At 37.7% G+C, this 12,530-nt stretch overlaps 2 non-coding genes and 1 pseudogene across 2 annotated transcripts; 2 read left to right on the top strand and 1 right to left on the bottom strand.

The window, feature by feature from the left end:
- The window catches only part of LOC148074730 (serine/threonine-protein kinase B-raf-like), a 142,602-nt pseudogene extending 138,894 nt beyond the window's left edge, over window positions 1-3,708 (top strand).
- Window positions 3,709-7,134: 3,426 nt separating this feature from the next.
- LOC148074729 (small nucleolar RNA U3) lies at window positions 7,135-7,347 on the bottom strand. Its single transcript, XR_015711980.1, has one exon. It is a non-coding gene; the product is annotated as a small nucleolar RNA U3 (small nucleolar RNA).
- Window positions 7,348-8,165: 818 nt separating this feature from the next.
- On the top strand, window positions 8,166-8,378 carry LOC148074728 (small nucleolar RNA U3). The gene has a single exon (XR_015712035.1). It is a non-coding gene; the product is annotated as a small nucleolar RNA U3 (small nucleolar RNA).
- Window positions 8,379-12,530: the final 4,152 nt, after the last annotated feature.

Raw genomic sequence — 12,530 nt, 5'->3', positions numbered from 1 at the left:
ATCAACACGAGCATGTATTGGCCCCTCCTGCCCGTGAATGTGTGACACATGTGAATTAGAACAAGCAGCTTATTTTATTAATCTTCAATTTCAGGCGATGTTGCTGTGAAGATGTTGAACGTGACGGCACCCACCCCTCAACAGCTTCAAGCCTTCAAGAATGAAGTGGGAGTCCTCAGGTAGCTCATGTCACTAACTCGAACCTTTGACCTCTGCCTTGGACTTAAACATCTGTGTTTGTGTGCGACAGGAAAACGCGTCACGTGAACATATTGCTGTTCATGGGCTACACCACCAAGCCCCAGCTGGCCATCGTCACCCAGTGGTGCGAAGGCTCCAGTCTCTACCATCACCTGCACATCATGGAGACCAAGTTCGAGATGATCAAGCTCATCGACATTGCCCGGCAGACGGCTCAGGGCATGGAGTGAGTCGCTACACTTGTTTGTTGTTGTTTGTGCTTCTCGCTTATGTTGCTTTGTGTTTTTTCCTGAACAGTTATCTTCACGCCAAATCAATCATCCACCGGGATCTGAAGAGCAACAGTATCCTAAGAGAGATCAACCAGTCTGGAGTTATTGAAAGTTACATGAAACTACTTTAAAAGAAAAATCAAAAGCATTGAAACTCGTGTTATTCCTATCACTCATTAGCTCCTTGAGTGACAGGTGTCCCATTTTGATTGTGGATAAGACAACCATTGATCTTTGGTTTATCAAACGTCTAACAAAAGAATTACAATTGTAAGAATATCTTTTCTCCAGAAATGAAGAGCATTCTTCCCAGGAAGTGTCCTTGACGACTTCTCCTCCAGATATTTTCCTCCACGAGGACCTGACGGTAAAGATCGGTGACTTCGGTCTGGCCACAGTGAAGTCCCGCTGGAGCGGCTCACACCAGTTTGAGCAGCTGTCTGGGTCTATCCTGTGGATGGTGAGTGTGAAGCTGCCCCTCGCGACTCACCTGAACTCCCTCCTGACAGGACTGCTCTTTCAGGCTCCTGAGGTCATCAGACTGCAGGACAAGAATCCCTACAGCTTCCAGTCCGACGTCTACGCCTTCGGCATCGTGCTGTATGAGCTCATGTCCGGAGCTCTGCCCTACTCCAACATCAACAACCGAGACCAGGTCAGATGTTTGTTCGTCACACTCCAGTCTTTTTCTATAATAAAGCAGAGTCCTCTCAAAGATGTAATGAAACGGTTTCTGCTGCAGATAATATTCATGGTGGGTCCAGGTTACCTGTCGCCGGACCTCAGCAAGGTGCGCAGCAACTGTCCCAAGGCCATGAAGAGGCTGATGGCCGACTGCCTGAAGAAGAAGAGAGAAGAGCGCCCCCTTTTCCCCCAGGTGGGATCACACACTTGTTCAGACCCGGCTGCAGAAAAAACATTTAAAGGGGGGCATTACATTTTTTCAGGGGGCAAACTTTTCAACCTAAATGGAAAAATGGCTCTGGGACTAATCGCACAGTATAGAGAAAAAATTCTCCCATTACTGAAAAGTGATTTTCAAAGTTTAGTGCTGTGTCCATGTATTAAACTAAAGCACCACAGCTTCACTTCTACTAAAAACATAAGCACTGAAGTCAACCTGAACACTGGATTGAACATCAAACAAGTTGTCATCTCATTAAACAAAATCATGTGATGTGTGATGTGTTTGATACTTGATGAAGCCCAGTTGCTTAAAAATGTCTTTTTAAAGGGCACCAAATAACAATCATCACAATATAGGCTATTTAGTCATTCTACAGGAGCCTTGTTTTTAAAAGGTACAATAAAAACACTGAACTGAGCCCAAGTCCAAGACAGGTGACTTGGTGAGTTCAAGTAAAGCTTTAGCTGCAGCGACTCTCAGTTTGAAGGTTCACTCCAGGGTTCAGGTTGACTTCAGTGTGTTTTCAGTAGACATGGATGGCGTTGCTTCCTGCTCGCTCTCCTTGTTACTTTTTACTCGTCAGGGTATTATGGATGTTCATACTGAAAACCAAAACCAATTACTGACTCTATAAGCAACTGTAACCATTATTGTCAAATGATAACAATAACTGTAGTGGAACCTAATGACCACTTGGGTGCGCTGTTCTCTTGACATTGATGGATGTGTGTTGAGAGATAGAAGAAGATAATAAACGAACATATTTTGAATCCCGGATTTCTGTTAGTGTTGTTGTGTGTTCTCACATGGCAATAACTGAAGAGTTGAGCTACAACATTGTACATTTACATCACCTGTGATAGGCCAGCGCTTTGGCTTCGTTCGACAGGGCAGAGGGTTGAACTCTTACGTAAAAATAACTACCTTCCTGCCTGCGCGTCACCCAAGACCCCAATACAGGCCGGTGGCTATGGTAGGTTTTATTTGCGTCTCTGCACTCGACTTTCCTCCCACAGTTCAGAGAAGCATGTTCGTAACTGATTCTTACTGTAGGCGTGTCTGCAAACATCGACACCCCTAGTCTCTAGATACCACACTATTCTTTCTACGCAGTCGAGGCATGTGTAACTAGTTACTTGCAGTTGCCCTATATAACCACTGTTCTGTATCCGTTTAATAAACCTCCTAATCCCATCACAGCAAAGCCCTTACAGTAATTACCAGACCAAAATGATTTATTCTTGTAGACCCATTTCAGGTACTAAATTAAAGTTAACAAATGACTCACATAAACTAGTGTACCATATTTTTGGGACTATAAGGCAAACTTGAATACCATATATTTTCTCATAAATCGACAGAGTTCCTTTAAAGCTTTATTAATGATTTATGCTGCTCAAAATAAGGTCAAAATGTGAGGCTCCATAATAATTCACCTCATGGAGATATACTACGATGCTGCACTTAATTGTAATTGTACAATGTTTAAAATGTTTGTGAATTAAAAAATAAATAAATAACACTTGTACGAATTAAATTGTTCTAATGTGGTGTCAATAAAGTTGTGGAGGTAAGTCACACGTCACATGACAGAAACACAAACGCCATTGGTCAACAGCAGGTTAGCGTCACTTAATGGCGGATTATTGAAGTGTTTATGATTTGATATCCGTGTGATGGTTTAAATGTATAGAAGTTGAGATCTGTCCAGGGTGTCCTCTGTCTCTTGTCCCAAGCTTACGACAGAATGTTACATGTTCACTTCAGTTTGCCATGAATCTCAGAAGTTTTGTCCAAACCTGAGAATTCAAAATGTCTACTGGGTTATTTCAAGAACCAGCTGAATAACTGCTGACATATGCTCGTCAATCCATCACTAAAATTCTGTCTCCTTTGTTTTTTACCTTCCCAGGGGAGTTTTCGGCGTTTAAGTAATGTGTGCTGTTTCACAGCAGTTCATCCCTCCTTCTTCTTCACCTCTCAAAAGTCCCTTCGGTGGATCCATTCATCACCAACAAGTGAATATTAGCAGAATGTGTTCCTCCCTCTGACCACCTGCTGGAGGAGTCCGTCCACCGAACACCGCCCAGCACACTCAGACACAGGACCGGTGGTCGAGGCTGTGAGGAGGACTGGAGCGCTCCGCTGAAGAAGGACACGGGAGACGGCAGAAAAGAGGTTTTGGGATGGTTCTTCCCCGGGCCAGGTCGAAGGTCGGTCATCTCCACTGCACTGAGGCCGACTCAGGACAGAGCCTGCACGGCGATGACGACGGCGTCTGTCGGAGGCGGATGTCCTGAGACCCGGCGAGGGGGGTTCACCCTGTAACTATGACTTGAATCTCCTTCATCTTTCAATTTGTGTTTTGCCTTTTCAAGAGAAGGTTCTGTGCAGCACAAAATGTGGCACTGACGAGTCCTGCTTCGCCTCCTTTAACTTCATGTGACGAGAAAAGCTTCTCTTGGATCACATGGCTTTAATATTGCACTCTGCTACTCACTGAAACATTCTCTATCGTCCACACTTCTTTACGTTGCTCATCCCGGCATGTGTCCTGATTAGAATCCACCTGTTGTTTTATTTTTGCCTTTTTTTCTGTACAGGCAGGCCTGCAGATACCTACATATTTAAAGTGACTTTTTTGGTTTGTTTTATGAGCTAATCTTTCAGAATCTAAGCTAACAAGTCTTTCTTTTGGACGCTTGTGTACTTTGCACTTTGTAGAAAATGCATTGAAGCCTTTTTGATCGGAACATGAGTCCCGAGACGAAGAGCCGATGATGAACCGGAGGAGGCTCTTGTTTTTTTAAAAGGGAGGGTGAACATTCCTACAGCAATGAGAGCTAAAACAACTGCTAGCTTGATGAGAGGTGTTCAAACACGGACAGAGAGGTGGTCGTCCATCGTACACGTCTACCTTGACCCCCTTTGCAACATCATTACGACATATTTTGCTTCTGGTGTGGAGTTTTACACTCTTGTTTTCTCTCAGCTTAGCTTAGCGTAGCTTAGCACTTAGCTGACTGAATGCTAACTATTTTTTCTACCCTCATTTAAACAATCAGTTGATAACAACAGTAAGTCTTACTTTTTTTTTTTTTAAATATCAGCAAAAGGTTTACAGATGAAAGTGTGTGTACATGAAGAAAAAAAGTAAGATATTCTCTTCTTAAAAGGTCTTTTTGTTGTCACTTACTTCAATGATTGGCTGCTGCTGGTTGTTGCATGATCAGCTCTTATCCTGCTGAAGTTTACACCTCAAAGTTACACTTGTCTTAGCGTCGTCCACTGATATTCATCGCCCAAAACCATACACAACAAGAGTTCCCTTCAATTGAATTCAGATGACAAGTCAAGATGAGGAAAATAACATCCACGTCCTTTCAGGGTTTTCTTGGCTGCTGATCCATGAACGCTGCTTCCGGTGAAGTTTTTCATATCCAAGTATCGTGACATGGCTACTGTGTTTACGGTTGAGCAACATCGCAAGTTTACCTTTCGCACATTCATGATGAGTGATCTTTGTTTGTTAAGATGTGTGATTCATATTTTGATGGATTGATGACAATGATTCGGTCGACTTTGAAATGAAATGTTGAATTATGAATCATCAAAGTGAATCAGAAACGTCTCCGACACCTTCTGTGTTTGTTTTAATTCAACTTTATCAAAAGTTTACAAACACCTAAAACAATATTTTTAATCACATATTTGTAACATTTAAATGGGTTTTCAAATACATTGGAGCTCTAATCAAAAGGTTCCTCTCGAAAGAAACTCATCGTGACATAGTGTCGCAAAAATCCACAAAAACAATTCAATGTAAAAATGAATGGTTTGTCGGAGACACATATGGATGAAGTCGGGTCACATGTTCATCCTGGACTCACGGGGAGAAGCTGGCCTGGGTCGTGTTCACTGATATCACTCATGTTTCATAAGTCACAGCCAAGTTGTCACGAGCTGACATGAGTTGAAAAGAAAGTGGTCGCCTCCTCCACACATCAGTATCAGCCGGGATATCTACCTGTGCAGGGCTAGACGCACATCGGCCTCATTCTATCTTTTTTTTTGACTTGTATATCTCTTGAGCTCTGCTCCAGTCACCAACTCTTCTGGAACATTCCCTCTCTCTCGACCTGTTGCCTGCACCTTAAACTCCCTACACTCGCACACAAACACAAAAACCTTTCAATTGAAAATGATCATGACGTTTTCTCTTTTGTTTCGTTCCACCTGTAAATAGTTGTACAAAGGAAATACTGTCAAGTTTGCTAGAAGGCATGGAAACTACAAATGTAACAAATTATAAAATGTTCAATTTAAGAGACATTTTGATAGGCAAAAGAAAAACAGTTGCGTGTACAAATATTTAAGGCTGTATCATACGGAGAAAGAGCTTAATGTATTTGTTGTGAATATGGAAAACTGATATATTAAAGAATTGCATGAAAAGTGGAGAATGGTAGTTTTTTTCTTCTTCCTCTCTCCGCTTGGTGGCGCTGTTGTCAAGCTTGTACCGTCCGAGCAAGATGCCATTTTACTTGAAATCTTGGATTAATATTGGAATTTATAACTTCAACGACTCTTTTAAAGGCGTTTACATTTCAGATAAGTTAAATATTGTCCTGTCACAATTGATCAATAAAATATTCTTAATATAAACACTTTAGTGTTAAAAAATGCGATTGATCTACTTGTTTGTAAATTGTTATATAATAACAAAATAAAACTATATGAATGTAGAAATTGTTATTTATTTCTTCAAAGAAAACTGAAACTATGAATAAATACATTACTAATGGTCAATACAAATAATAAATGATGTTGTGGAATAATATTAAGGTTGGTTCTTTTTTCTACATTTGACATAATTATTTTGAAACGAGACTGTGCCAAAAGTGGAAATTGTCATTTATGTATTTTAATGTATGTAGTAGTAATAATATGATTCTATAATGAACATGTTTAAATAAAAAACGTTAGTTACATCAGTCAAGCTTTAAAATATTTTAAATTAAATATGTGGAATAAAGTAAAATAAAATTGAAGCATATTATTTCTGATTTGAGTTCTGTTCAAAACGTTAATAAATTACAATTTCATTTACAATATAATTAAATCTCATTTTTTTTTCCTGTAAAATTATATTTTCAATTTTCTACAATTTTCTATATATTTTTTTACTTTTTTAGAAGACAATACATACAAATGTCATTTAACTGAAAATAATATTCATTTTAACAACAAATGTAAAAAAACTTTTTTTTTATTATTTTCCACAACAATAATCAATTTAATTGTTGATCGGATTAATAAGTGGATTTGTGCCTTTTTGAGACAAAAGAGTCAAGAGGACTAAAACTAAACACTAGCAGACCATCGAACAATCTTGGCAAACATCTTGTTGACTGACGACCTCAGGACTTCATTAGTAACATCTAGATGGCGCCGCAGATGGCTCGCTTTTTCCACTTCATCATGAATGACTCCTGCTTTGTTTTTGCAATACAGATACAAATAAAACATACAAAACATTTTAAAAATAACATTTCATTTAAAAAAAATGCAAAACATATTGTGACATTATTTCAAATGAAAGATTGACACCCAATAGCAAATGCATGGAAAAGTTTGATGTCTCATCTCACCTTGAAACAAATGAGTGTGAACACTTTTAATTTACATGTTGAATAAACCTTCATTCAAACTACTTTATTGTCTGATAAGTGTACATTTATCTTTGACAACACAACCACTCTGATCATATTCCTCTCAATACTGCACAAGGAAGTAAAGAAGGATCATCAATGACAGAGAACATATGAAGTGAATCATTATTCTCTGTCTGCTTCACACTCAGGAAGGAATATCACAACTCTTCATCATGGTTAGTGACACCAAACACTTTACAAACACATCTCTTAAGTTAAGAACTATAGAAATGATCCCTGAAAGTATAGTCTTAACTTAACTCTGCACCAACATCACACTCCATCCTCACACCAAACTATTATAGTGATGGTTGATTTTGTATTTATTATTTTTCTTCTGCATTCATTAATTTGAACAAACATGATACTGTGTGATTCACATTAAATACACAACATGAAATGTATTTACAAATCAAACACATGCACCACAATACTTTCAAACTAGGTTTCTACATTATTTAAAAAACACAAAAAGTAAAGTCAATATTATAATAAACAAAAGTCAATTAATAAAATACTTTGTAAGTATTGAAAGTGCTTTGTACTTCTTAGCTTGATGAAGCAGTGTCATTATTTTTAAGTGTCCACTAGATGGCGGTCTCTGCACTATTTTCCATTGTTTTGAACAACTTTTCTAATGAAACATAATTTTTAAACTGATGGCGCCACCTACTGACCTCTAAACAACATGACACTGTTTCATTTGGCTTCATCAACACATCACTATTAAATACACAACATGAAATGTATGTTTATATCAAACACATGAACCATAAAGCTTGCACACACATGTGGTAAAGTCAATATTATAAGAAACAAATGTCATTTATTGAATCATTTTGAGTAAAATGTTCTTTATTTCTGTGAACTACACTACAAAGAACAAGCACTTTTCTGGACTGATTTGACATCTGTGATCTATGAGGTTTAGATCTGGAGACTGACTAAGAGACTCCAGGTCCTTAAAATGATTTTTATGAAGCCATTCCTTCAACACAAAGGTCACCTTTGGATCGTCACTGTAATGGTTTGGTGTGAGGATGGAGTGTGATGTTGGTGCAGAGTTAAGTTAAGACTATACTTTCAGGGATCATTTCTATAGTTCTTAACTTAAGAAATGTGTTTGTAAAGTGTTTGGTGTCACTAACCATGATGAAGAGTTGTGATATTCCTTCCTGAGTGTGAAGCAGACAGAGAATAATGATTCACTTCATATGTTCTCTGTCATTGATGATCCTTCTTTACTTCCTTGTGCAGTATTGAGAGGAATATGATCAGAGTGGTTGTTGGTTCTGTCAAAGTTTAATATAAACATCCTATGGTAGTGATGGCGAGATGAAGCCTCATGAAGCACCGAAGCCTCCCAGCCGAGTAGTTCATCTTTGGAGCAAAGCCTCGTGAGGCTTCATTTGCACGACCATGCCATCATGTGGACAATTGGGAGCATTGCATATTTGTGCGCAAATGATTCTGATATTAAAAAATGTGCTTGACAACCTTGTTTTTTTTTTGAACAATTATTCATTTTTATTTAAAAAAAGCAATTTTCCCACAGTACTGGGCTTTAGCCGGTTTCTTTTTTTACTGATTATTTCCCCGGCTTTGGAAAAAATCCTTTCGCAGGGGACGGATGAAGCCGGGGTACACAGTATTTTCATGGCCAGCTGAAAGAGAGATGGGTGTATATTTTTACATTTCGCCCAGTACTGTAGGGGGTCCTCGTTTCTAGGAATATTGTGTTCGTTGAGGTAGGTCTTCACCGCCACCGTAGCATCAACCGTTTCATTCCTCGGCCTGGTCTGCTGTACTGTGGCATCTAAACGATGCCAGAGTTTGCTTCCTAAAACAGAAAAGCTGCATGTAAGTGACCACATAAAATAAATAACAAACAGTAGTATAGTAAATAAATGAATTTGAAAGAAGCCATCTAGCTTGCCTGACGTTGGTTCAATTGTCTCGTTGGTCTCCAAGCTCTCATGCAGGGCTCTATAATGCCTCAGCATTGATGAAGTGTTGTTGTTGTTATATTATTATATTTTATATATACACATATAAAGTATATATATGTATATATAAAAGATAATAATTGGTGTATATATATATATATATATATATATATATATATACACCAATTATTATCTTATATAAATACACATATAAAGTATATATATGTATATATAAAAGATAATAATTGGTGTATATATATACAGGTATTTGACAATATTGTAACAGAAATGAATGGGACACTTATTTGTGGAGGAGACTTCAATGTGGTATTAAACAGTACATTAGATCCATCCAACAATAGAAGAAATATGAACCATGTTACAAAAACAATCAAAAACATGTTAAGAGACTACGGTATGATGGATCTATGGAGAAGGTTACATCCAAAAAACAGGGATTACACACACTACTCTGCACCTAACGGAAGCTATGCAAGGATCGACTATTTCTTTCTAAATCAAGAAGATTTTTACAAAGTAGAACAGTGTGTAATAGGAGAAGCGGATATATCTGACCACAGCCCAGTAATATTCAAAACTAAAATCACGAGTTAAAAAAACAATGTGGAGGTTGAATATTGGTATTCTGAACAAGAAAAAAATAGTTGAAGAAATCAAAAATGATATTTTCACATATCAAAAAGAAAAGGAAAATGGTGAGGTTAACCCTGCAATAGTGTGGGATGCTCTTAAAGCAGTTATGCGGGGAAATATTATAGCAAAGTGCTCTTTACTGAAAAAAACAAGAGAAGCAGCATATAAGGACGAGAAAGAAAAACGACTAAGGTTAGAACGACAACACAAAAACAGCCAGGACCCCACTCTACTTCCAAAGATACAAGAAACCAGGGAGAACATAAAAAGACAATTAAATTCAGAAGTAGAAAAAAGAACTAGGTATTTAAAAGAGTCATATTACGAGATGGGGTCAAGAGGAACGAGACTTTTGGCAAGAAGACTTAAAAAACAGCAGATCGACCGCTCCGTTCATAAAATTAGAGATGCTTTAACAAATGAAGCCACTTTTGATTTAGAGGAAATAGAAACTAAATTTAGAAATTATTATGAGAATTTGTATAAACAACCACCTTCTGCCGACATAAGTCAAATCAAAACTTTTCTTAACTCACTAGATCTACCATGCATCGGCACAAAGCAAAATGACCTCCTAACAACACCGATAACAAAAGTGGAAATAGAGCGAGCAATTGGAAGGTTCAAATCAAATAAATCACCAGGTAGTGACGGTTTACCGTCTGAATGGTATAAAACATTCAATGAACAGCTGACCCCGATGCTACACACATCATTTAACTACACTCTTGAACAGGGTGTGATTCCTCCGTCTTGGAGCGAAGCTATCATCTCAGTTATCCCAAAAAAGAAAACCAGTGAGAAGTGTGAAGACGACAGGCCGATCTCATTATTAAACATAGATTATAAACTTTACACTTCCATCATAGCAAAAAGATACAGCACATTCATGACAGAGATAATTGATGAGGATCAGACCGGATTTATCAAGGGCCGTCAAACGCATGACAATATTAGGAGGACTATGCATGTAATAGATCATGTGGAACGTAACAACATCTCAGCTGTCCTCATAAGCTTTGATGCAGAAAAAGCGTTTGATTGCGTTAATTGGTCATTCCTGTATCTTGTACTAGAGAAATTTGGACTAAATAGTAAAGCAATACGATGCATTAGATCGCTCAATCAAAAGCCGACCGCAAGAATAAGAATAAATGCTAGTCTATCAGACCCTATTACCTTAGAAAGATCTACAAGACAAGGTTGTTGCCTCTCACCAACTCTTTTTGCTATTTGTATCGAACCATTGGCCCAAGCAATCCGACAAAACAAGGAACTTAAAGGTATAGAAATGAATCACGAAAAACAAATTATTGGACTTTTTGCAGATGACATAATATGTTATTTACAAGAACCAGAAACTAGTATTCCAAAAGTAATACAACACATGGAAGCATTTGGCTCCTGTTCTGGCTACAAATTAAATTGAGCAAAAACGCAAATTATGGCAATGAATTTTACTCCATCTGAGAATCTCAAAATAATATTAAACACAAATTGGTTTGCCAAAAAAATAACATACCTAGGGGTCACCTTGACCAAGGAATACAAGAAACTGTCTGAAGAAAATTATAGCAAACTACATAAAGAAATTAAAACTGACCTAGAAAAGTGGGGTCCCCTTACACTGGATTTGAGTTCAAGAATAGATACAATCAAGATGAACATCCTACCTAGATTACTTTACCTGTTTCAAGCATTACCAGTTGAGGTACCAGAGATTCTATTCAGAGTGTGGGACAAATTGTTCTCTAGATTTATATGGAATGGACAAAACCCGAGAGTAACATTTGAAACCTTACAGATTAGTAAAGAGGGAGGTGGGATGGCTTTACCAAACATGAGAGGATACTATCTTGCGGCCCAGATAGGACCAATTATAAGTTGGTGTGACCAACACTTTGACGCAAAATGGAAAAATCTAGAAGAAAAATGTAGAGATCAGGAAATTCGAAGTCTAATTGGAGACAGAAAAACCATGAAGGAATATAGTAACCAATTAGATACAATAAGTCAATTCACACTTGAAATGTGGTTCAAGGTGGTCAGAAAACACAAATTGGAAAATGAAATTAAAATATTCAGTTGGATAGCATACAATAAAAATTTCACTCCAAATAATCTGGATTTACAGTTCAGGCAGTGGATCCAGGTTTAACTGCAATATGCACAGACACAAAACATGGCAAAATGATGAGCTTCCAAGAACTGAAACAAATATACTCTCTAAATAACAGAGACCACTTTAGATTCTTACAATTACGGGACTTCTATGACAAACAAATTAAACCAAACATGAATGAAAACAGAAATGGTATAATCCAAACTTTGATTGGAACCTATAACGGCAAGAAGTGTAAAATTGTCTCAACATTATACAAGCAAATGATGGAAACTAAGGGAAAGACAACAAATGATGTAAAGGAAAAGTGGGAAAAAGAGTTCCATATCAGTATAAGTCAAGAAGAATGGTCACATATTTGGAAGACGCAGCATTCTACGACATCTTCTCGTATCTGGAGGGAACACTGCTGGAAAAATGTAATAAGATATTTCATTACACCAAAAATTAAAAGCAGACAACTGTCATCGGACCAGTCGTGTTGGAGAGATTGTAACGAAGTCAATGTCGATGCTCATGTTTTCTGGTATTGCTCTAAAATCAGGAAATATTGGAAGGATGTGCATGAAGCAGTTGAAAACATCTTGGGCTATAATATTCCACCTGCATGTTCAATTTTGTACCTGGGCTTAAATTCAAACATTGTAAACAAGGAAGACAAATATTTATTTAAAATACTAGTGGCAGCCGCTAAAAAGGCCATTACCAAAAAAT

Source organism: Callionymus lyra, chromosome 7 (assembly GCF_982586985.1).
Source record: "Callionymus lyra chromosome 7, fCalLyr1.hap1.1, whole genome shotgun sequence".
Lineage (NCBI taxonomy): Eukaryota > Metazoa > Chordata > Actinopteri > Syngnathiformes > Callionymidae > Callionymus > Callionymus lyra.
This window is presented reverse-complemented; position numbering and strand designations above follow the sequence as displayed.